General features: G+C 43.9%; 1 protein-coding gene across 1 annotated transcript in view; it reads right to left on the bottom strand.

The window, feature by feature from the left end:
• The window catches only part of LOC125721947 (uncharacterized), a 235463-nt gene that overhangs the window by 121871 nt on the left and 86607 nt on the right, over positions 1-26985 (bottom strand). The window lies entirely within an intron of this gene.

Below are 26985 nucleotides of genomic sequence, written 5' to 3' on the forward strand. Positions count from 1 at the left end.
GAAAGACAATGTATGCCGCACAGTGTTGTGTATATTTTTTGTTATTTTCCTAAGTGTTTTGTCGAAATTAAATGATGAGAGACTTGAACTATATTTAAGAGGTCTGACATTTCTGAACACCAATGATACGAACTGTGCATATTATTTATATTTGTAGATTCAGCTGAGAACAGAGGAGATTAAAGCACAGACTCACTTTCTTTTTAGAGATCATGGGAGATAGGGAAGGAACTGTTTGGCTCTTTTATTCAGTCTATTCTTAACCCAAGTGGACATCAACAAGTAGTGGAGGCTCTCCAGATATTAGGTGTTGAAGACCTTGAAGACATGAAGTATATACAATCAGGGACGGATTATGGGTTGTGTGGGCCCCTGGGCAAAACGTTCGCGAGCCCCCCCACCACCACCACCACCACCACCACAACCACCACAATTCAAGGGCCCTTGGCAGCCAAACGCCCTCCCTATAGGGTCAGGGGCCCTGGTAGGCAGAGGATCAAAGAATGTAGGCCCTCTAAAATAGGCAAACGAAAATACATTGTTGATAAGCGTTGCAAATTGTTTTGGGCTGGGGCCCCACGGGCCCCCTGCACCCCAAGGGCCCCTGGGCAGCGGCCCCACTTGCCCGATCCGTAATCCGTCCCTGCATACAATTAATGGATCTTCTTGGTGCCCTGAGGCCAGTTGAAGCAAGGAAGCTCATTGGTCGCATTACACCATGTAAGTACACCAATTTTTACCTGTCAGACTTTGCAGAGATGTTTGTACTTATTTCTAAACTGATTACCTTGACTTGTTTTGTTAAATTCCAGGGAATTCAGATAGAGCAATGAAGAACACTGAAGGAGCACTCAGTGACACTGGACTGGACAGCACCAGAGGCGGTTTCAGGGGTCCACAAAGCCCCTTAAGTGACCAATGCTCCTATGGTGTGTTACATAAGTGTTTACTGCTGGTGTAGCATATTTGTTTTTAAATATTGGAATATTAACTGCATATTTCAGAGAGTAAAATCAACACTGTGAGTTTGAAGTGAAAACAGTTGGGCACACGAGTCCACTGTTATCTTGTGTTCGCCATAGAACAAAAGACAAAAATGTATTTATATGTTTTTTTTTTTCCCCACAATAGATGTGTTATCTAGATTAACCCAGAAAGGAGCTCCAAGGTGGAGAAAGGACCAAAAAGTCAAGCAGTGAATCCGAATATTCTGTCTCTTATTTCAAGAGTAGCTGACACTGAGTGGAGGAAGCAGCATAAGTTGCACTCAACATCACATGGTTCATCTCAGAACATTGGGGTTATGTATGTACTGTAAGGATGCACTGAGAATGTCATCCTAAACATTTATATTATGATTTACACTGTGTTTTGTCCCAGAGTAACTCTGCTGTCAAAACTCCTGTGTGTTCTCCTGTTTCAATGCTTCAGATAAGACCCTATCCTGGGCTGCATCCAAGCAGATCCACACCACCTTCACAGTGCCCACCCTTTACAGCTGGAGAAATAATTTTATTTCAACAGGTTCCTGTGATTAGCTTACACAACCTGTCAGAGCTCAGAGAAAGATTAGCTTTCCAAACAATAAGATGAAGTATACAAATATAACATCCAAATTCAAAAAAGAGGATAGAAGTAATCCATCAAACTATAGGCAATTAGTTTATCTTGCATTACTAGAAAAGTAATGGAAGCTATAATCTGACCTAAAATGCTAGGCTACCCTTGGTGTGCATGTTGATCCTGCCATGTCCCACTCTTGCAAGCGTGGGTAAGCAATTGAAAAGGCCAGTAGGATGTTGGGTTACATCTCTAGGTGTGTGGAGTTTAGGTCAAGGGAGGTGATTTTTAGATTATACATTTCCTTGGTAAGAGCCCACCTAGAATATTGTGTGCAGGTTTGGTCACCTTACCTTAAAAAGGACATTGCTGCCTTTGAAAGGGTTCAATGTAGGGCTACAAGAATGATTCCTGGTCTTAGGGGAATGTTTTATGAGGAGAGGCTCATGAGGAATCTATTCAGCCTCGAGCAAAGGAGACATGATCCAGGTATGCAAGATTCTAATAGGTTTATTTATTTTCCATTACTGCAATATGTCACAAATGATTATATAACAGAATAGATGAAATTCTACCTACATCTCACTTTCTCCCAGGGATTCACTATCCCAGTGAAATTCAATACAGTCAATATCTACTGCGATGATTGATATATTTTCTTTTTCATTGCATTTTTGATGGACACAGAGGACATAATTTGGCTGAGACAATATTTGCTTGAAATTTTTATTTTATAATAAATACAGTTTAAATACAGTCTTAAAAATCCATAATTGTCATGACAGCGAAAAAGACTGCAGGTCATTACAGAAGCCCAGGATGATGTTTTCGTCTATGGAGGTCTTTGGTGGCTGTCGCGACCAGTATCTCTGTCTAGGCCAGTGGTGGGTCTCATATCCAGGCAGGCAGAATGGGTCCTTATGCCTTTTGGACTCCCTGTGTTCTTGAGTAACAGGTTCCCTCCAAGATGACAGGTTAGACAGAACTGCGGCTTCTTCCTCCCTGTCATTTACGTTCTGCGCCGCTTGTTGAGGCTGAGGCTGGACACACAGATGGAGTCTCAACTTCAAAACCAGTTTCTTTTGCTGGCCTGTTGCACAGAAACATTTCTCTTTATTGTACATTGTAATATGATTACAGCAACTATTCTGCTGTTATTCAATCAGTGAGAATCATTTTCATAGTGCCGACTAATTTTTTAAACTCCAATTAACATCAGACTGTCTCCAACTCATGTTAAGAAAAGCTCTGAAATACACACATTTGAATACTCGCTGCTGGTGATGTTCCACCCCAACATCCACGTCTCCAGTGCTGGTGCCAGCCTGGGTAGAGGGAGGTGTTGTGGGTGAAGACCCTTCATCTCCCCAATCAATCACCTCATCCCACTTATTCCAAGCTGCCCAGTACTTGTCATCTGTCCAATCCACTGCTTTCTCCATTCTCCTAGTGCTGAGAGGAGAAAAAGGTATCGTCAGACAGGTTGCACTACAGAACACCAGACAACAGTAAAAACCTCTTAAAGAGCAAATACATAAGCCAGTTCAATCTAATAATTGTATGTAATAACAAAACAGTACTATCACCTAAGTTTTATCAATGTAGATGCCCAGAAAGTTTTACTGTCACGTATATATGCACTTGTTATAGTGGCAGTACACATATGAACAATAATGCTAATATACTCACTGCAGCTACAGGATGTACATATACAGGGCATATGGCATACCAAGCATTCTCCTGTATGGTATTAATTCTCGTGGCGCCCCCCTCCCCCGGTTAACAAAATTTATCGCCATTAGTCTTAATGCCAACAAAGGGAAGGGTGAGTGCACTTGACCTTCTGAACATTATAACTGATATTTTTTGTATCTTATCATTTCACATAATGTCAAACGTTTAAATACAGTTTTGGATGTTCTTAGAAATCCATATTGCTCCCCCTCACGAGAGAGTAAAAGACTGCAGGGCATTACAAAGGCCCAGGATGGTGTTTTCGTCTATAGACATCTTCATTGGCTGCCACAACCAGTATTTCTGTCCGGACCAGCGGTGGGTCTCGTACTCAGGCACAGAGAATGGGTCCTTACACTCTGTGGGTCCCTTCTTCCCTGAGCAACTGGCTCCCTCCAAGCTGATGGTGTAGCTGTTGCCAGAAAATTGGTGGCTTATGCATATATTTAATATTTGTATTTCGTCCAGTAAATGTATTTTGTTTCATTTTGTTTCCAACATGTCATTATTTGCAATATTATTTGTAAAAGGTTTAATTTAGAGTGTTTCTGGTAACAGTGACTCCTACTGTTCAGCGGAAAGAGCCACATTTATGTGATCAAATGACCAAGCATAATGAGCAACGGAAAGGAGGCAAGGTTAGCTAGCAGATTGCAAAAATATCTAAGAAAAGAAAATAAAAAAGCATTGAAAGAAAGAGATGTTATAATGCTGTAATGTCTCCTAATTCTGGTCAGAAGGAGCACATAGTATGATACTGCTTTGCCTTTTCTTGTTTTTATATGTATGTTTGTGATTTTGTGCTGCATTAAATGCAGTAGAAACATGCAGATCATTGACTTAAGACCCACAAATGATTAATGTATGGGTAATGGCGAAAGAATTTTCTAAAAATGGAGTTGTAATGGTAATATTCTTTTATTTCAGTTTTTCATAGTGTTTGATTTGTCACAAGCTGATGGTGGTGCAGTGGTTAGCACTGTTGCCTCACACCTCTGAGACCCAGGTTCAAGTCTCCGCCTGGGTCACATGTCTGTGGAGTTTGCATGTTCTCCCCAAGTCGTCATGGGGTTTCCTCAGGGTACTCCGGTTTCCCCCCACAGTCCAAAAACTAATTGGCTAATTGGACTTGCTAAATTGCCCGTAGGAGGGCATGTGTGAGTGAATGGTGTTTGTGCGTGCCCTGCAATGGGCTGGCCCCCCATCCTGGGTTGTTCCCTGCCTCGTGCCCACTGCTTCCGGGATAGGCCTCGGACCCCCCACGACCCAGTAGGATAAGCGGTTTGGAAAATGGATGGATGGATGATTTATCACGTCGATGGAAGGAAAAATGAAAATATCGTGCTGAACATCAGTTGAATCGTGATCTAATTTCTGACAGAAGAAAACATTAGGAGCAGTTATAGGTGGGGGGGAGTGTGGTTGCCAGAACTGGGGCTTCTTGTTCCCTGTCATGCACTTGGCTTTGCTGGACCACTTGCTGAGGCTTAAAATGAAGATTCATCCTCACTTTTATGCCTCTGGACATCCATTTCTTTTGCTGACCTGCTCACCTCATCCCATTTATCCCAGGCTGCCCAGTACTCGTCATCAGTCCAGCTCACTGCTTTCTCCATTCTCCGAGTGCTGAGAGGAGAAATAGGTTTCGGTCAGACAGGTTGCACTACAGCACACCAGACAACAGTAACAACCTCTTAAAGAACAAATACATAAGCCGGTTCAATCTAATAATTGTATTTAATAACAAAACAGTACTATCATATGATAATTACATTTATCAATGTAAATGCCTAGAATGTTTTAATGTTACATATATACATCCATTGTCTATTCATTTTGAGAGGAATTAGCACAAAAGTTTAGAATTTGTTTTCCCTTGCTAGGTAGCTAAATTTTTGTGTAGCAGTGCATGTTAGTCTTTCACAATAAATTTCTACCTATCTTGCAACCTTGTTCAGCAAATTTGGAAAAAGTTGGAATGTGCACAGGATATCTTTGGCTTGCCGAATGCAGAGCCTGGTTGGCCGCAGAGAGGTTTTCATTGAGTACTGTGCTGTAATCCTGCCTGGACCATGTCCGTCCAGTGCTTTTCACTACCAGCACATCTGCACATCTTTGGTAATATCAGTCTCTTCCTCTGCGAATTCCACTTCCGAAACCTCAACAGAGGTCTCACACCTACTTCAGTACTGTCCCTTTCTGTACTACTGCTTTCCAATTCCTGCAATACGAGATCTGCTGCTTCTTCAGGTGTATCGCTCCATGTCTCTTACAGAGCAGCACCTCAGATCATCCTCAGGTTTGGCACCAGTATAGGACAGTAAGCATCCTTTTCTTCTTTTATAAAAAAAATGTTTTTTTAACTGGTTGACTGAAGTGACAACTGTGTTTTCTTTGGCACACACAGAGTAAATCCCATTATAACAGAATTCAAGGGACCTGGAAAAACAGTCCGTTATGTCCAGAGTTGCTGTCTGCCCAGAACACAACTATAGGACACCTTTTACTCATGCCACCCTCCAGCAGACACACTTGTGGTATAGATTATCATATTGTACATGCAGTAATACAATTTTACCTGACCAGATGTGTGTCTATTAATAATCCCGACTTCTATCCTTCATCTTCGCTGGATATTTCCCATAGAAATGAATGGAGAGTCCCAGCAAATACAGAATTGTGTGTGTGTGTGTGTGTGTGGTGTAGTGCAAAATATGTATTTTGACAGTGGAAAATGTATTGCCTACTTAGAAAATACTTGCTATGATCACAAGGTATGAAATCTGTGTTACAAAGTACTGTCTGTCTGTGTGAGAGGCAGGGGCTGCTTGGCAGCGACCAGGAGGAAGGTCACACCGATAATTACAGAACTGCTTCTGATGTGTTCTGTGTGGTTGCACACAGAGAAGACAGTAACTGTGGTCCTTCTTTCTTATTACATACAATGACAAACATGAAGCAGAAGAATAAAGGAGCAGCGCAAAAAAAGAATTTTTGTCACTTCTTGTCTGTGGGCACGGTGTCCCGGCTTATTTGATGCATGAAATAACCTAATAAAAAAACTTTGCCGCCTTCATACCCTGTCTTTGGCTGTTTTTGCACCACAGTGTATGTGTGTGTGAAATTCTAATTATTACATTGTGAGGACCTTAATCAGTTGCTGCCATGCTCATTACATAAATTTTGCTTATTCTGAAATACTGCTAACCCACACTCCTGAAAACCCCAATAGTTATTTAACTGATAGTAGATGGTTACATGTAAAGCTCTTTTTGACGTAACAATGGTTTTTGAAAGTACTGGATAAGCTTCTATAGAACTAGATCCAGTATATTTGCCTTTTTCTTTCACTAGTTTCCTCAAAAGAAACAAGAAAAACTCGTCATCCCTGCACACAGCTTTCCTTCACACAAGCACACCCTATGGGCAACTTGGTTACTCCAATTAGCCTCAGCATATTTTTGGACTGTGGGGAGAAACCGGGGGACCCAGAAGAAACCCCACGACGACACAGGGAGAGCAAGCAAATGCCACAAACATGGAGCCATGGCTGAGACTCAAACCGAAGACCTAGAGGTGTGAGGTAACAATGCTGATCACAGTACCGCCATATACATACAAAGCTATGATAAGGTTTATAAATTTGGTAAATAAGAGATTGACAACAACATAACAAATGTTATGTGAATATGGTCTCTCTCTAAAAATATCTTATTGCACTGTTCCCACACTTCTTCATAAGTATTGTATTTTAAAATAAAGTCTTTTATTTTTAAAAAAAAGGCAGCTACTTGAACACAAGCATTGACATACGCCGACAGTATGACACCGATAAACGAGGCAGCAGTCTGACAGCAGGGACGTCTACTAAGTGACTAATGGGCAGGTTGCGTACTGGATACGATAGACAAACGGATGATTGAAGGCTGGACGGTGCGAAATTTTATCATGGTTCTCAGAATGGTGTCCAATTTAAAACTTTCTGGAATTTTCCATTTAATATGTTTGGGCCATGGGTAACCAAAATCGCGAAAAGTGAAAGTGTTTGAGGACATTTATGACCTGAAAAGATTAAGATCTAGCAAACTGAAATTTAAGCTCAAATTGAAGACATTTTAAGAATTTTTATACACCCTGATATTGCATAAATAACAGTGATTATTTCACAGAAATAAAAAGATTAAATGTTACAGTAATTTAACTCACCACTATATTATGCAGGGGGCTGAAAACTGGGCACCAGCTTCCTCTCAAAAACCTTTAGGTGTTTACAGACTGCACAAGGTCACCTGAGTGGCTCACAAGTGAGGCAGTCTTCACTGACAGGGATGCTGGTTCCATCTGTTCAGGCCTTCCAGGAGGCACAGCTGAAAATCCAGACTGTTTGCACTGGTACCTTAATGCAAAAACAAACAATATAGTCAGCAAAACCTTAAGCACAGTTTACTAGTTCTACAATGACTGCTGATGTGTGTATGTTAAATAGCTTTGTGTTATATAACTGGGCATTAGTGAATAATATTTACATGAAATGAACCTGTCAGCCTGGCGCTCTTAGGATTAATTTTAAAGATCTCTGGCTAGTTTGTAAATGTTTACATGGTCTTGTCTGTCCCAGGCAGATCTCTCAGATCATCAGAGATAAATTTACTGATTATTCCTAAAATGCGGCTGAGGAGGGAGGAGTCAGCTTTAAGTCACTATGGTCCCAAACTCTGGAAAACTATCCCAGAACACCTGAAAACTACTGAATGTCTTAGTGCTTTGAAAACCAGGCTGAAAATGCATCCTTTTCACATTGCAAATAATGATCTACAATGATCAGCTGTTTTATTATTTTATGAATGCAATAAAGTCATCTACTTTTTAATGCTGATTATGTTATTTTCCTTCCATGTGTATGCTTAATACCTTTAAACGTATATAAAACACTTTGTAAACCCTGTGGTTAAAACAGTGCCATATAAATAGAAATTAATTTACTGAAGATTACTGTGAAATAACTCAAAGGAGGTGGAGCGCCTGGCACACCTGTAATCTACCAGGGTGGTCCTCAAAAGTGCACATAAACCAAAAAACAGACTTTCTTGGGGTGCTTGTTACTAAAATACTTCATTATTGTAGGAGTATGATTGGTGCCGAAAATGTTATCTATATGGCTTTATATGGCCACCGTCACACTTGGGATGAAAATTACGATGTTGAAGTCTCACATAATTGTATTAATGCAACGGTGCAACTGCTCAACACTAAAACACAAACTAAAAAAGGCAGTTCACTATTAAACTTAAAGGATGCGTTTTAGAGGGGCTTTAGTGCTATCTATCCATCTAGGTTGATCTGCTGGGAGATGCCTAGTTTTTGGGATATCGGTCATAGGAATGTAGGTCTTCTCTCGAATATGAGAGTGAATGACATTCTTTCTGAGGTGATTAAAGCGCCAGAACAACGCATTTGAAAAATTCAACAGCAATATTTCTTACCAGAAATCAGGAACAGGTTAAGAAGATCCACAGACGTCGTAGCGAGCAGTTTAATGTACAAACTATTTCTACCCAACTCCACACACCAATAACATCACTGCACAGCAGATATCGCCAGGGAGCTCGTGCTTGTGTCTAATGCACAGTGATACGATTAGTGTACTTCGAAAGAAGCCCGACATTTCTACGACTGATATTTCCAAACCTGAACAACTCCCAGCAGAACTTTGATGGATAGATAGCATTAAGGCCCCTCTAAAATATCTTTTTATAGTTTTGGGGTGAACCTCCCATTTAAACGAAGTACATCGTGGTGCTCATGAATTTGAAAGCCTAGATGCCTCATCTCGCTTTTCCACAACGTGTCAGCAGCGCCACCATCTTGGAGCGGTAATTAGGCATAAACAAGCAACATGTCAGGGTGTAGATGGAAATATCTTTTAGCCATAACTTCTTTACTAATTAACGCATTTATATCTTACAATTATGTAGAATAAATAAACAAGCCCACCACTACTGCCCCCCCAAATTTATGTAGTACTACTCATAGTATTCTCAACAAAAACTAATCATGCTACTATAACTGTCATCAGTTACTTTGATAGCATGAATTATATTTTGAATATACAGGCTACCTTTTTTGGTTATTTATTCGTTTTTGGTATTTGTTTGTATGCACATGTGGTATGCCTAGTTTGTATGGAGTATTGGAGCGGAACATTTGCTGGGAGTAACTTCCGGTAGGATATAATTTTGTGAGGGAACGGCGAGAAAACAAATTCTTCACTGTAACGGTGATAAAGGTGTTATTCTAAGCTGCTGTATGACGTTAATGTTTAAGATTTGTTCTGCAAATGCGTCGTGGAGGAAGCTGAAACTAGGAAGTGAAGAATTAGTTCCTTTGGTAATAAGCTGCCAGCGAGGTATGTGGTCTAATGTTTGTAATATTTAGCTAATGTAAACTGCTAGTTGGCTATGTTAATTTAGCGACATCTGTTCAATAAGATTAGCATGAGTTTGATTGTTGTTTTATTACCAGCTTTCACGGGACGAATCGAGCAACGAAGAAATAAAGGATTTCCCTGTATTTAAAACAAACTTCTTGTCTGCGTGTTACCGGGGAGCTACATGCTAGTATCCTGTCAGTGTCACAGGCTAGTAAACATGTTATATATGCATCGAGCGAACTTCGGGAAATATACATTTTATTGGACCATACCGCAGGTTTTTTTTACCTGTGAAATGTGATTCCCTGTTTTCTAGTTTTAACATTCCTCATGTTGTTGCAGTTTCGAAAATAGTCGGTTCACTAAGAGATATCAGTCTTCTATTTCACAATCGCCGCGCCAATATGGCGTATCGCCCAACGAGGCATCCAGGCTTTCAAATCTAAGGCGATGCTGTCTACGCTACTACCCGTCACATGACACAGGAGCTACCGCTTACCCGCCAATCGGGAGCCGGCTACATTAACCACGCCCACCCGTCACATAAAACGAGGAGAGTGAGGCGAAAGAAGCGAATCAGTTTAAAAATGTCACCTTTAACGCAGTATTCAGTAGTTTGGAGATATTTTACACAAAATAAAGCTGTAGTATTTGTAATACAATTTGAAGATTAGCCATCCCCGAGGAGCTGACAGGAAAGCCAGGTACAGGTTTAGTCCTCATTAACCAGCTAGTCGGTTACTAAACGTCGCCAAATAAGCTTGCCTTTTTCTATGATTTTTTTTCAATTAAATTGACATTAAACGAAGTAATTTTGAGACCTGAGAAATAACATTAGCAACGATGGTCAGTTTTTACAATCATGGATATTTTAACATTGAGGACGTGTGTCTCGTGTCATTTTCACATAGATGAAGTTTGTTTTTTCTGTGTCTGTGTGTCAACATATATCTATTTAGTTATGTCACTCAAATGTATGATTAGTATCGACATTTCGGTAGACTACTATGTTGTAATAAAACTGTATGGTTCTCTGGGAGTTGGGCAATAGAACGGAATTGTAAAGTATCAATAAGAAACTATTAATGAAGCAGCCGCCCTATCCTTTTACTTTGTATGGAGTGGGCATACAAGACACAAATAATGCAGTTGTACTGTTATGTATATAATTTAAAAGGTATACTTGCCAGCAAAAGATAGAGTTAATAAAATTAAATGAAAAGTATTAAGAGCCCTTGTCATTCATAGTATTATATACCTCTAAATTTTACAAAGACTTTTTTCTCTCATATTCAAGTTTTTGAAATTGATAATCTGAAAAACTATCCATTCTTGACACTTGGAATAGGAATTGAAGTCGAATCAAACAGCCTTACTCACAGCACCCTCTTGTGACATGCAGTAATATAGAAAACAGAACAATTACTAACTGAACGCAACATCCCCCCATTACTTATGTATTCTTCTTCCTGCAGCAGCACTGTATTCTATAAAAGACACGCCTTACCTGTAACATTTCTTCCTTTAAGGTCACTACACCAAAGACATAACCAATAATGTAAGTTCAACAAAATACATTGTGGTTGTGCCTTCCTGTAACTGCACAACCTTTTCACTATGAACTGCCTGTTTTGCTTCCAACAGAAATCAATTACAATTAGAAATGTTCCATTCACTGAGGACCACAGTAAGAGGATCTATGAACAGCATGAAAGGCTCACGAGTTGAAACTTCAAGAATAGGCACAGACACATCTTAAAACCAGCTTGGAAGGTGATGAAATTGTAACCTGGCTGTCTTCATCGCCTGATTTAATCCCCATCGTTAACTATGGGGCCTTAATGTAGCATAAGATTAACCACGATCACAAACATTACACTTCTCAGAGCGGCATCTGGGAGGTTGTCCTGCCTGCGTGTGTGTGTGTGTGTGTGTGTGTGTGTGTGTGTGTGTGTGTGTGTGTGTGTGTGTGTGTGTGTGTGTGTGTGTGTGTGTGTGTGTGTGTGTGTGTGTGTGTGTGTGTGTGTGTGTGAACTGATAGCAGGCTCATGATGGTCATTAACAAGAAAGGGCATCAAACTTGGCAAAGGGGACCGTAAAGAATGGCAGATAGTTTGTTATTCTTTATATAAATTCAATAACTAAGTCTGCTTTTATTATTGCTTCTCTTAATAGAAAAGAGAGAAAAATCCATCAGTTTCTTTTGTTTTCGTTTGTGACTAATTTTCTCTAAAAAAGAATTTACTTTTAGCAAGACAAAACTTCTGAATTCATTTTCCCAGTCTGTCAGTTTGCACACACACACACACACAGTCAAACAATTCATAAATGTATATATATAGTCAGGAGTGGTACTTTCACCACGATATGTCACCCATGTGCACTGTCTTCGAGTAGTGAACCAGTTTTCAATACAATGGTTAAAAAGGCTCAAACCTTCAGTGCCTTGTTGTGCCATCTCTACCAGTGTTTTTTTCAACAGGGAAAATACAACTTGTATGCTGGCCTTAGAAGCGCAACTTAAAAGAATAGCTGCCATGCTTCTGCCTAGCATGGCAGAGGGAGTAAAATGGTATGGGACTGCTTTGGTGCTGGTAAGGTGGGTGATTTACACAGAGTACAAGGTGCAATGAACCAGCAAGGTTACCGCTCTGTTTTACAACTCATGCCACCCCCTGTGGTCAGCACTTCTATCAAGCAGCAAGGCCGATTCAAAGCTGGTGAAAGATGAGGAATCCAGAGAACTGTCCTGCTTGATTGGCCTACAGAATCATCACATCTCCAGCCTATCAAGCTCATGTGAGACCAGCTTCACCATGAGGTCTGAGAAAATACCAAGCCAGTCCCACCTCTGGGAATGGCAGGATTGAAATTTCCCCTAATATTGTCATAAACGGACAGCTCTAATGGCAAAGGACTGCAAAGCTGTAATTGCTGCAAATATAGTTTTCATACAGTTTGATTAATTGGAAATGAAGATGAAAGTTATTGCAATATTTATTATATCACAAAGCAGAAGGCAGCTGGGAAAAGTAAAAAAAGAATCACCCCAGATGGGACTTAAAACCACGATATCCAGCTCAGAAAGTCAGGGCCGTGGGCGTTTGGCCAGTGGGGCAACCGGCAGACCTGAGCTTATGACCGGGACACTTGACTCACAATGGAAGCTCAGCAAATTATAAGCAAGCCTGCAAAAGTGACATGAATGGATCTGTGTAATCTATGGTAAAATGCATCTTGGGGCCGAGATATTAACACTCACAGTCCAGGAGAAGATGACATCCATCCATGGATCTCGGTCAAATGCGTTCATCGAGTTTCCGCTATGCCTTTGGCTTTTAATGTTTGTACTTAGCTATAGAGTGGCAGGAACACAAATGAATGGGAAGTTTAAAAAAAAAAAAAAAATGCATTACAGCAATACGTCACACATGACTATGTAAGGGAATAGATGAAACCCTGCATACATCACTATACTAGTGCAATTCAGTACGAAGTGCACTGACATGATTCGTATGATTCCTGGTTTATTTGGAAAATTTAGGTCCACCATCAGCTAAGTGTTATATTTATGATGCAAATTGATGACACCATTTGGCAGACACAATATCAGACTGAATTTATTTTATAATTTTAAAGGTTTAAATACAGTTCTGGGTGTTGGACATCCTGATAGCCTTAGAAATCTATAATGCTCCCCCTCAAGCAAGTGCAGGGCATTACAAAGGTCCAGAATGGACTTTTCATTTACAGATGTCTTCTTTGCCTCTCGTGACCAGTATCTCACTCCGGACCAGTGGTGGATCTCGTACTCAGGCACAGAGAATGGGTCCTTCCGCCCAGTGGATCTCCTCATTCCCTCAGCCACTGATTCCCTCCAAGCTGATGGGGTAACTATGGTTGGCAGAAGTGGGGTTTGCTGTTCACTGTCATCCGCTTGACGTTGATGGACCACTTGCTGAGGCTGAGGATGGTGGTCTTTACGTATCATCACTGTTAGGCCTCTGCACACCCATTTCTTTTGCTGACCTGTTGCACAGAAACATTTCTCTTTATAGTAAACTGTAACATGATTATAGCAATTATTTCAATGTTGCTCAGTCAGTGAGAATCATTTACATAGTGTTACATAGTTTGTGGTTTCAATTAATATCAGACTGACTCCAACTCAGAAGAAAAAAGGTCTGAAATACATATGTTTGAATTCTGACTTCTGATTAAAGTCTGACTTTTTCTTTTTATTCTGATAATATTCCTTCACCGCCCCAGCATCCATGTCTCCATCACCGGTGCCAGCCTGGTTGGAGGAAGGTGTTTTAGGTGAAGATCCTTCTTCTCCCCATTCGATCACCTTATCCCATTTATCCCAGGCTGCCCAGTACTCGTCATCAGCCCAGCTCACGGCTTTTTCCATTCGCCTAGTGCTGAGAGGAGAAACAGCTTTCTGTCAGACAGGTTATACGACAGCACACCAGACAACAGTAACAACCTCTTAAAGACCAAATACATAAGCTGGTTCAGTCAAGTATTTATATTAAATAACAAAACATGGTACTATTACCCAAGTATTATCAAAGTAGATGCCCAGAACATTTTAATGTCACATAATACATCCATCATCAAACGCCTCCCCCGGTCATACAGTATCACCCAGCAAATGTTATCCACTTAATGCCAACAAAGGGTAGGGTGAATGCACTTGACCTTCTGAACATGGTAACTGGTATTTGTTGCATCCATCCATCCATCCATTTTCCAAACCACTTATCCTACTGGGTCACGGGGGGTCTGGAGCCTATCCCGGAAGCAACGGGCACGAGGCAGGGAACAACCCAAGATGGGGGGCCAGCCCATCGCAGGGCACACTCACACACTATTCATGCTCACATGTACACCTACGGGCAATTTAACAAGTCCAGTAAGCCTCAGCATGTTTTTGGACTGTGGGGGGAAACCGGAGTACCCGGAGGAAACCCCACGACGACATGGGGAGAACATGCCAACTCCACACACATGTGACTCAGTCACTGCACCACCATGCCACCCCTGTATTTGTTGCATCTCATTATCAATTCACATAACGTCAAATGTTATATGCATGAAAATCTGTAACTTATTTAATTTAGAGAGAAATTGCCACAAAAGTTTAGAATTTTTCACTCGCCACCCCCCAAGTAGCAAAATCTATCTATAGCAGGGTATCAGTGCGTGTTAGCTCAGTGTTATGCCATGTACGGTCTGCCCCTGTCCCTGGGATAATTCTTTTGTGGGTGACCTGCCTTTCTTGTCTAATGTGAGTCCAAGATATTTGAAGTGTTCAACCTGTTCAGCCGTTTTATTGTAAATTAGGTAGGAGTCCATTCTGATGGTGATGTGTGTAAAGTATGAATGACCAGTTCTTTTGCCTTGTCCACGTTCAGTTCCAGGAAGTTGTCGGAGCACCATTGTATGATATGTGAAACAGAATGTTGATAGGCTATAATTGAATTACTGTCAGTAATTCAATTATAATTATTACAGTAATTACAGACCCAGTATAGCACTATCATCAGAATACTTGTAGTAGGTGGTGATAGGTGAGGGGCTAATGCAGTCATTGGTATAGAGTGTAAAGAGGAAGGGGCTGAGGACACACCCTTGAGGGCGTCCAGTGTTGTTGATCACAGTTGCTGATTTGGCTGTGCCTATCCTTACAATCTGTGGTCTATTGCTGAGGAAATTATGGACCCAACGGATGAGAGATGGGGATATGTTCAATTGAAGAAGCTTCTTGATCATCTGGTGGCGTTGAATGATAATAAAAGCTTAACTGGAGTTAATGAAGAGGACAGTAGCAAAGGTGCCTGGAGATTCAAGGTGTTGGAGAAGGGAGTGGAGGAGACATACTACAGTACCCTCTGTTCCGCTCTTCACCCAGGAGACAAACTGGTATGAGTCCAGCTGCGGTCTGACAGCTGGCTGGATATTATGGAGTATAATTTTCTTTAGGCATTTCATTATTATCGATGTGAGTGCTACTGGCCGGTAATGATTTAGCTCAGAGGGACGAGGTTTCTTAGCACCCGGGACAATGGTAGAAGTTTTCCAAATTGCAGGAATTGTTACCAATCTATACGAGTTCCAGAAGATGGAATGGAGGATGGGAGCTTGTTCTGTGGCGAATAGCTTCAAAACTTTAGCTGGTACACGATCAGGCCCGGCGGCCTGGCCAGCTTTGCATCTGCTTAGCTGCTGCCTCACGTCCTCTACAGTAAAGGGAGGGTTTGTAGGATCGTCAGAGGGAAGGCCATTGAGCAGCTCCTCACAGACAGCAGAGTTCTCCTGCTTATCGAACATTGTATAGAAGGAGTTTAAGGAGTCAGCAAAAGTTGTAAGATCAGTGCCTATGGGATGAAGGCCATGGTAGGGTATTTGACCAGTGTGTAACCAAAAGGCCTGTTTGGTGTTCATTGTACTGAACTCTTGCTCCAGTCTATTCTTATATTTGAGTTTGGCATTGATTATCTCATTCTTTACTTGTCTACTGAGTGACTGGACAGAAGACCAGTCCTTGGATAGAAATGCTTTGTGTTTTCCTTCAAGCTGTGCTTAACATGGGAAGTGATACTGGGTTTGTAGGTAGGATATCTCCAGACAGTTCTGGTGGGAATAGTGGAATAAATACAAAACTTGATGTAGTCTGTAATTACAGAAACTTTATGGTTTTTATCACCCTGGAAAATGTCCCAATCTGTACATGCAAGTGAACCTTATAGTCGTTCAATTGCCCCCTCCGACCAGAGGGTGGCCAGGTGCACATGCGGTTTAATGCGCTTCAGTTCTGGTTTGCAGTGAGGTAGCAGGAAGACAACATTGTGGTCAGAGTGGCCAAGTGGAGGATGTACACGCGTGATAAAGGCGTCAGAGATGTTACTGTAACATAAGTCCAGAGTATTAAGCTTCCTAGTGGGAATATTCACATACTGATGAAAAGATGGCAAAACAGCGTTGAGATAATAGTTGTTAAAATCACCCGCAGTAACTCCGGGGCGTCGCGATATCTTGCCGTCATGGAGCTGGCGTCCTCACACACTAGCTCCGCCGCTGCCTTGGTGTTGGCGCTTGGTGGAATGTAGACACAGCTAATTACTACAGTAGGGAATTCCCACGGAAGGTAGAAGGGGCGTACAGATAGAATCAGCATCTCTGTCAGGTGTACAAACAATACGGTGTACTTTAATATTCATGCACGACCGCTCGTTGACAAATATGCCGACCCTACCACCCCACTTCTTACCTGACTGAGACATCCTGTCAGTTCGCCAGATTATAAAATTAGAGAAACTAACCTCAGAGTCTGAGATGGTGTCATCAAGCCAGGTTTCAGTCAGGGCAATAACATAGGTGATACCGCTCCACCTGACACTTGGCATGCAATAAGTCCATTTTATTCTGGAGTGAACATACATTAGCCAGTATGATGGGGAGTAGCGGTGGTCTGAAGGGTCTCCTCCTCAGCTTGGAGCGTACACCTCCTCACCTACCTCTTTTCCTTAGGCGAAACTCCGGAGGAAGAGCAACTGCTGGCCTTGAGGTGATAGACGACCGCAGTTGGAGAAGCTCCCCTCTACTGTAGGTGAGTGGATTGTGTCCGCTCACTCTTCCGGGTGGAGTCATGAGGGGATTGTGCTGGATCCATCGGGTTGCCCCAGGAAGGCACGCTGCCCGGCTCCTGGGGTGCTCATCCCTTGCACTGGTGCTCCTGGCCACCACTGTAGGAAGTCGTTGTATAGGAAGTGGTTGTAGTCTTCCACTGATCCCAGGGAGGTTCAGGTCAGGGGACTGAGATGACCATGGCAGAAGCTTCATTCTATAGTCAGCTAACTATTTTTGTGTTGATTTGGACATGTGCTTAGGATCATGGTCCTGTTGGAAGATCCAGTGACGGCCCAGTTTTAGTTCCTAGTGTCAGTATTGTGTATGAATAAAAATACAAAAAATATCCCTTTGTCCACTGGTGTTCCCTTGTTGCCCTCACCCTGTTTGTCCCTTTATCCCATTCCCCTTTCCCGTGAATACTGTTACACTCCAACCCTAGACAGGATATCATAACAGCATCTTACCTATAGTTTTAAAAGAGATGAGGGATATTATTTGTCGACCTTTAATAATTTCATAAATCTGTATCTGTTGTTGTGGTACCTTCTGATTGGAAGCATGCTAATATAACACCCATATTGAAAAGGATAGAAGTAATCCATCAAACTATAGGCTTCTGGAAAAGTAATGGAAGCTATAATCTAAGACAAAATGGTAGACTACCCTTGGTGTGTATGTTGATGCTGCCATGTCCCACGCTCACAAATGTGGGGAAGCAATTAAAAAGGCCAGTAGGATATTGGGTTACATCTTTAGCTGTGTGTAGTTTAGGTCAAGGGAGGTGATATTTAGATTATACAATTCCTTGGTAAGAGCCCGCCTAGAATATTGTGTGCAGGTTTGGTCACCTTACCGTTAAAACCATAACTGCTGATTTGAACTATTTGTGTGTTTTAAATGCACAATATCGTTAAATTCATAAATCCAGCTTACCTTAAAAAGGACATTGCTGCCTTTGAAAGGGTTCAACGTAGGGCTACAAGAATGATTCCTGGTCTTAGAGGAATGTCTTATGAGGAGAGGTTAGCTGAGCTGAATCTATTCAGCCTTGAGCAAAGGAGACTAAGGGGGGACATGATCCAGGTATGTAAGATTCTAATAGGATTATTTTTTTCCATTTCTGCAATTTGTCACACATGATTATATAACAGAACAGATGAAACCCTGCCTACATCTAACTTTCTCCCAGGGATTCACTATCCCAGTGCAATTCAATACAGTCAGTATCTAATGAGATGCTTGATATATTTTCTTTTTCATTACATTATTGATGGACATAGAGGACAGAATTTGGCTGAGACAGCATTAGCTTGAAATTTTTATTACATAATAAATAGTCTTAAAATTCATAATTTTCATGACAGTGAAAAAGCCATCAGGCCATTGCAGAAGCCCAGGATGATATTTTCATCAGTGACTGTCTTTGCTGGCTGTCGCGACCAGTATCTTTCTCTGGGCCAGTGGTGGGTCTCATATCCAGGCAGGTAGAATGGGTCCTTATGCCTTTTGGACTCCCTGTGTTCCTGAGTAACAGGTTCCCTCCAAGATGACATGGTACACAGAACTGGGGCTTCTTCCTCCCTGTCATTTACGTTCTGCACCGCTTGTTGAGGCTGAGGCTGGACACACAGATGGAGTCTCATCCTCAAAACCAGTTTATTTTGCTGGCCTGTTGCACAGAAACATTTCTCTTTATTGTACATTGTAATATAATTACAGCAACTATTCTGCTGTTATTCAATCAGTGAGAATCATTTTCATAGTGCCGACCAATTTTTTTAACTCCAATTATGATCAGACTGTCTCCAATTCATGTAAAAAAAAAAAAAAGCTCTGAAATACATACGTTTGAATACTGGCTGCTGGTGATGTTCCACCCCAGCATCCACATCTCCAGTGCTGGTGCCAGCCTGGACAGAGGGAGGTGTTGTGGGTGAAGACTCTTCATCTCCCCAATCTATCACCTCATCCCACTTATTCCAAGCTGCCCAGTACTTGTCATCTGTCCAATCCACTGCTTTCTCCATTCTCCTAGTGCTGAGAGGAGAAAAAGGTTTCGGTCAGACAGGTTGCACTACAGAACACCAGACAACAGTAAAAACCTCTTAAAGAGCAAATACATAAGCCGGTTCAATCTAATAATTGTACTTAATAACAAAACAGTACTATCACCTAAGTTTTATCAATGTAGATGCCCAGAAAGTTTTACTGTCACGTATATATACGTACTTGTTATAGTGGCAGTACACATATGAACAATAATGCTAATATACTCACTGCAGCTACAGGATATACATATACAGGGTGTCACGGGAAGGTTCGGGTGGACAGGCGATCGTGCGGGCGGTGGTTCAGAAAACCAGGCTGACGAGCAGGATCGGGGTAATCGGGGTTTATTCGGGACAAGGAGACACGGGAGGCGAGGGACAACCAACACCATGTGCACAGATCACGTAATGACGGACCACGATCACAGGAAAGACTCAGACTTAAATACACAGGACTGATCACAGTAATCGGACATAGGTGGAAACAATCAGGGAAACACACGTTGGCAAGCAGGGGGGCGTGGCACACATGAGGAGCCGACGAGCAGGGCATGACAGAACCCCCCCCCAAAGGCGCGCTTCACCGGGCGCGCCAGGGAGGAGGCGACAGACGGAACACGGGAACCCGGACCTGGAACCAAACGGAACAATCAACGAAGCACAGGAAACAAAACAGAGACGCAGAACACGGCAAGGGACAAGACGTAAGACAGGACTTGACAAAGGGCAGGGAATGCAGAGAGACAGACTAGAAAGGGCGGAACAGAGGGAACAGGCGGAACAAAAGGAGCGGGAGTGACGTGAGGGAACGACGGGAAACCAGGAACCGAGCGGGGCAGAACAAAGGGACCAGGAACAGAGGACGGCGGGACAAAGGCAGGAGGCGGAACAAAGACAGGCGGGATAGGGGCAGGAAAGGGAGAGAAGGAGGGGGAACCAAGGGGAGCCCGTGGGAGCCCCAGCGGGCGACGGGAGGCAGCCGGAGGGGCCGCAGGCGGCCGGGAGGCCGGAGCCGGAGGGGACCTCGGAGGGGCCGAGGAGACAGGGCGAGGGACCCGCGGAGGGGCCAGGGAGGGAGCAGGAGGGAGCACCAGGGAAGGGGACGAGGGAGCTGGAAGGGGCCAGGGCGAAGGCCCGGAGGAGGGGGGAGCCGCAGCAGGCGGCGACGTCCGGTGGAGGGCCGGAGGTAGGGGCCCCGCAGGCGACCGAGGAGCCGCCGTCGGGGAACCCCCAGGCGACCGACCAGGCACCGGAGGGGGGAGCGAGGCAGGGCGACGAGGCATTGGAGGGGGACCCGCAGGCGACAGCCGACCCGGAGGGCCAGGACCCGCAGGCGCCAACCGAGCCCCAGCGCAGGCGAGGCAGGGCGAGCCAGGGGGCAGGGCGGGCGGGACCCCAGCCCTGCGTCTGTGTCCCCTTCCCCTGCGGGACACAGACAGGCCGACCCTAGGTCGGGGTCGACGCTGCCGGGGCGAGGGATCAGGGCCAGGGACAGGAGCGGGGCCAGGGACTGGAGCGGGGCCAGGGACTGGAGCGGGGCCAGGGACTGGAGCTGTTGCAGGTGGAGGGGGCGCCTCTGGAGCTGCTGCAGGGCGGTCAGGGACAGGAACACGGTCAGGGACAGGAGTGGAAGTCTGGGGGGGCGCCTGCCCGGGAGCTGCAGCAGGCGGCTGCAGAGGGGGCGCCTGGACAGGAACAGGAGCACGGTCAGGAACAGGAGCTGGCTGCAGTGGGGGCGCCGGCCCGGGAGCTGCAGCAGGCGGCTGCAGAGGGGGCGCCGGCCCGGGAGCTGCAGCAGGCGGAGGGAGCGCCGGGACAGGAACAGGAGCGCGGTCAGGAACAGGAGCGCGGTCAGGAACAGGAGCTGGCTGCAGTGGGGGCGCCTGCCCGGGAGCTGCAGCAGGTGGCTGCAGTGGGGGCGCCTGCCCGGGAGCTGCAGCAGGCGGCTGCAGAGGGGGCGCCTCTGCAGGAACTGGAGCGCGGTCAGGAACAGGAGCGCGGTCAGGAACAGGAGCTGGCTGCAGTGGGGGCGCCTGCCCGGGAGCTGCAGCAGGTGGCTGCAGTGGGGGCGCCTGCCCGGGAGCTGCAGCAGGTGGCTGCAGTGGGGGCGCCTGCCCGGGAGCTGCAGCAGGCGGCTGCAGAGGGGGCGCCTCTGCAGGAACTGGAGCGCGGTCAGGAACAGGAGCGCGGTCAGGAACAGGAGCTGGCTGCAGTGGGGGCACCTGCCCGGGAGCTGCAGCTGGTGGCTGCAGTGGGGGCGCCTGCCCGGGAGCTGCAGCAGGCGGCTGCAGAGGGGGCGCCTCTGCAGGAACTGGAGCGCGGTCAGGAACAGGAGGTAGCTGCAGTGGGGGCGCCGGCCCGGGAGCTGCAGCAGGCGGCTGCAGTGGGGGCGCCTGCCCGGGAGCTGCAGCAGGCGGCTGCAGAGGGGGCGCCTGCCCGGGAGCTGCAGCAGGCGGCTGCAGTGGGGGCGCCTGCCCGGGAGCTGCAGCAGGCGGCTGCAGTGGGGGCGCCTGCCCGGGAGCTGCAGCGGGAAGAGGGAGCTGCGCAGGCATGGGAACCGCAGGCAGTGGCGGCTGCACCTGCGCTGAGTCCGCGGGCGGCGGCGGCTGCATCGGAGCGGGGTCCGCTGGCAGTAACGGAGGGAGCACCTCCGTACCGGCGATCTCCGGTCTCTTCCTCCTCCTCCGGCGCCTGGCGGTGGCGGGAGGCTGCGTGACGTCCGTGAAAACGGACGGCGAGAAAACGAACTCCGGCTCCGGGTAAGGATAGAAGGACTCTTCTTCCTCGTCCGTACTCGAGGGCCAGTACCTCCACACGGAGTACGGGTCCCGTGGGGTCGGTCCTCGGGCTGGAGTCCGGATGGGCTTCTCCGCGTCCGGAGACGGCCACATCCGGGAGAGCGAGCAGGCTCCGAGACTGATAGTCTCCTGCGGGACTCTCCTCTGCCTCCGCTTCGTCTTTTGTGGGTCCGTCATTCTGTCACGGGAAGGTTCGGGTGGACAGGCGATCGTGCGGGCGGTGGTTCAGAAAACCAGGCTGACGAGCAGGATCGGGGTAATCGGGGTTTATTCGGGACAAGGAGACACGGGAGGCGAGGGACAACCAACACCATGTGCACAGATCACGTAATGACGGACCACGATCACAGGCAAGACTCAGACTTAAATACACAGGACTGATCACAGTAATCGGACATAGGTGGAAACAATCAGGGAAACACACGTTGGCAAGCAGGGGGGCGTGGCACACATGAGGAGCCGACGAGCAGGGCATGACACAGGGCATATGGCATACCGAGTATTCTCCTGTATGGTATTAATTCTTGTGGCGCCCCCCCTCCCCCGGTCAATAAAATGTATCGCTTGGCAAAAGTTATCCACTTAATACGAACCAGTGTTAATTTTGACAAATTTTTATTTAGTTTTAGTCGTAGTCTTCTGACTAAAATGTAATTTAGTTTCAGTGATAATTTGGTCATCTAAAATATTTTAGTTTTGGTCAACTATATTTCATAAGATTACAGTTGAGTAAAACCAGTTGATGTTTAAAGTTTCCCATCGTTTTCTGAAAGTCATTATGTTCACCAAAATGAAATTAAACCAATGTTAAGGAACGGTGTTAAGGTCTGACTGTGCAGTGCACAGTGACAAAGATTTCACTCTTATTTGAAACATAAACATGTTCATTCACCTGGAAACTAAAATCAGTAATGCCATTAGTGCAAAAATAAAGAAAAAGTGCACAGGCTATAGTGCCACCTGGCCTGCTCTCTCTGAATATTAAAATAAAAATATTAAAATAAATATTTGCAATATTTTTATTTGCTATTGTTCGCTGTTAAATGTTTCACCTGAAATTCTCAAATATGTTCAAAGAAAAAGACCAATAAGGGATTTATACCCATTATCAAGAAAAAAAAATCCAAACATTGAAAACGGCTATCAGAAGCAGGAATTGCAACCATTCTATTTTAGCATTTTCAACATCAAAATAATTACCCTAAGGCAACAATTCTATGAGTGTATAGAGCCAAAAAAACCTCTCTTTCAGGTGATTTCATGTTCGTTGAAGTTTCCGCTTTTTAACAACTGTATAAAGTAATGTTATTTGTTGTATAAATCAACTTAGGTGAAACAAAAAAAAGAAGTTTTTCATGGTTGCCAGATCTTAAGCTTCTGGCATGATACGCTTTCAGACTCACGCAGGAAATATTACGGCAATCTTACTGTATTATACCATTATAAACCTAAAATTACGTCCAATTTATACACGGTTAAATACAAAAGCAGACTATTTACAAGGTACGAACTGTTACATATGTGTGCTGACAACTCGAACTGAAAATCTCACTCCAGCCAGCTAGCCGAAGTTGGCAACCCCGCGTTTTATTTGAAATGAAAAGTAAAATACGCTGTTCTCGCCCGAAACCGCTTGTCATTCCATTTGCGTTGTTATATAAAAACAAATATAAAGCTAATATGAGAAGAACATGTCACGTTTTATACGTTTCGAAATAATAAGACCGCCCATATCCTACACTGTAAAAAATTAATCATGAGGCTTGTAATTTTCATTTAAAAAATGATGTAATTATTAAAAATAATGTGCATATTTAATAAAAAAAAAATAGGTTTTCTGTGTTTCTTATAATATATTGAGAACATTTCACTAATAAAATCAAGAAAAAAAAATAACTATTTTTTTAAGGAAATGAGTGCAATTTTTAGGCTTAATTTGAGGAACCGTTTAGGCTAAAAATTTGAGGAAAAAAGGCTTCATATTTATTTTAAGAGAATTGGTCCAATTATCTGGGATTGATTGAGTCACCTTCATTTGAATCTCAACAATGGCTGTGGTCAGACGGCGTTTTGAAGGAGCAGACGATCATTGTAAAATATTAAGAGGTAAATTAAGCCCCTTACTATTTTTTAAATTTTATTTTGATTTCTTAAATAAGCTCCTCAGGACACCGCTTATTCACGCTATAGTACAGGAATTGTTTTACACTGATTTTTTAATCTGAATGACATTTTGGCATGTGAAACAGTGACTATGTTCAACCAGGTCTTTTAAAATAAAGGTTTACAATTATGCGATGTTATTTGATGTGAAAATCTGAACTCGAGCTCATTAGTCATAACTCCTCACATGTACGTGCTGAGGCTATATGGACATGTTGGTCGCTAAAGCAAAAATAATTATGGCCATGCATCGAGCTTGATAGATGGGGCAGTTTCTATGATTATACTTAACTTTTAAGAGTGTTGATGTGTTTATATATTCGCTTCAAATTGTAAAGATGTATTAAATTAGCGTTTAATCATTTCACGCAATATATGCATTTTTTTTTCATTCATCCTCGACGTTAGAAGGCGCCCTCTTAAACTAAACAAGTCACAAACACCATAGAAGCAACACGATGGCGTTTCAGGAATTGATATGGACATAACCATGCTTTTGACTAGTTGAAGAATACAAACATCTTTGCAATCATTAAGGCAATATCAGTCTCCACAAAGAGTAAGATATCTATAGCAATTTACATTTTCTCCTTGATTAATCTATGTAAAATTCGACCTGAATGAAGTTATTTGAACACATTTGAGATTTACTATAATGCAAATTTATTTAAAATTAGTCTTTAACGATATTTAAAAATGTTTAGACTTGTTTAGCAGTATTGGGTTTCTAGGCTTAAACCATTCCAATTTCATGATTTTGGTGATTAAAAATATGTAATAAAAATATTCCACAAACATTACATTAAATGTAAACCCTTATAACTACTTTTCCTTATGAATAATAATTTTAACAGCAACTTCTGAGATGACAATGGAGCTTGTGGTGAAAGAAAAAATGTCAAAAACCCTTGCTCTCCGAAGACATGAGGTGGTTGAATTGTGCCCAACTTGCAGAATTTAAAGATCACTGGCCTGCTCTGTTTGACATTCTCCAGGTAGGGATTTTACATTTTGTCATTAAATACCGTCACACACAATAATGTGGTTGTCAACTGAACATAATTATAATCAGTGTTTGTGTGTTTCATTTTTTAGATTAATGAAGAGTTTAGGAGAATTACTACTCTGCACCTTGAGCCAACATTTATTAAAATGTTGGATTACTACACTCCTAAACTTTTCACAATATTTTCCTGCAAAGGAGGAGCACTCGGACAGATTTTGAAGAAGAAAATGGGTGCCATACAGCAGGTATTTTAGTTGGTATTTTTTATCATTATTTTATTGATATTTGCTTCATTATTATTGAGTACTATTACTAATTTCTACACTTTTGGTGCCTTAGATCTCACATCAAAACATAGTACAGACAAGAGATGTTGTCCTCCGTTGCTTGGTCTATTACTTGGGTTTAAAGGAGGAAGACCTCATCCAGGAGTACAATGTAAGTGTCTAAAACTAATTCAGATATTTGTTTGCAGAAAACTGCAATTAGCATTTGTTTTCCTTTACAAAGAAACAGAACAGAAATACATCAGAAATACATCTTAAACATAAGTACGTTCCTCATGCTAAAACATTCTTGCACTAGTGTCAGTGTCATGCAACGTGCCGAACGGGTGATCGCTAAGGCAGCGCGAGCGAACAGGAACAGGCAGGCAGGCAGAAAACGGGGCAAACTGGGGGTTTATAGGGGAATGCGGGTCGACAAACACCAGGTAACATCAATGACAGACAAAGGACTCAGGTAAGACATGGACTGAAATACACAGGACTGATCAAAGTAACTAGACACAGCTGGGTACAATCGGGAAAGAACACGTGGGTAATCAGGGTAGCGTGGCACACACGAGGAGCGGATGAGCTGGGTATGAAAGAACATGCCTGGGCGCGCCTAGGAGGAGGTGACGGACAGGACGAGGGAAACGGGACCTGGAACAGAAGAACAAAATTAACGAGAGACGGGAAACAGGACTGAGGCACAAAACAGAGCTAGCGACAGGACGGAGGACAAGAGTTGATAAAGGGCAGGGAAGGCGGACAGACAGACCAGGAATGGGGACAGAGAGGGAACAGGTGGACAAACGGGCCAGGAGTGAAAGGAGGGGAACAAGGAGCAAAGAAGGGCGGAACAGAGGGACGAGGAGCAAAAAACGAAGGGACAAAGACAGGAGGGGGAGTCGAGAATGGAGGGACGAAAGCACGAGAGTAGGGCGAGAAGGAGGGGGAATGCAGGGTCGGCTGAGGGAGTCCCAGTGGGTGACGGGAGGTAGCCAGAGGGGCCGCAGGAGGCCGGAGCCGGAGGGGACCTCGGAGGGGCCAAGGAGGCAGGGCGAGGGACCGACAGGGGGGACGAGGAGGAAGTCGAAGGGGGAGCTAGGGAAGGGGACGAGGGAGCTGAAGGGAACCCTGGCGAGGGCAAGGAAAGGGGCGGAACCGCTGCAGGCGGCGACGTCCTCTGACGCGCAGGAGCGGGATATATGATACTATGATTCTGCTGTGGGTCCTCATGACCCAATTTTAATAGTTTTTTTAATATGTTTTTTTTAAATTTGCGAATACAAAAAATGTAATCTTTACTGCTAAAAGTCATCCCTTATGTGTAATGTAATGC

The sequence above is a fragment of the Brienomyrus brachyistius genome, unplaced genomic scaffold, assembly GCF_023856365.1.
Source record: "Brienomyrus brachyistius isolate T26 unplaced genomic scaffold, BBRACH_0.4 scaffold36, whole genome shotgun sequence".
NCBI lineage: Eukaryota > Metazoa > Chordata > Actinopteri > Osteoglossiformes > Mormyridae > Brienomyrus > Brienomyrus brachyistius.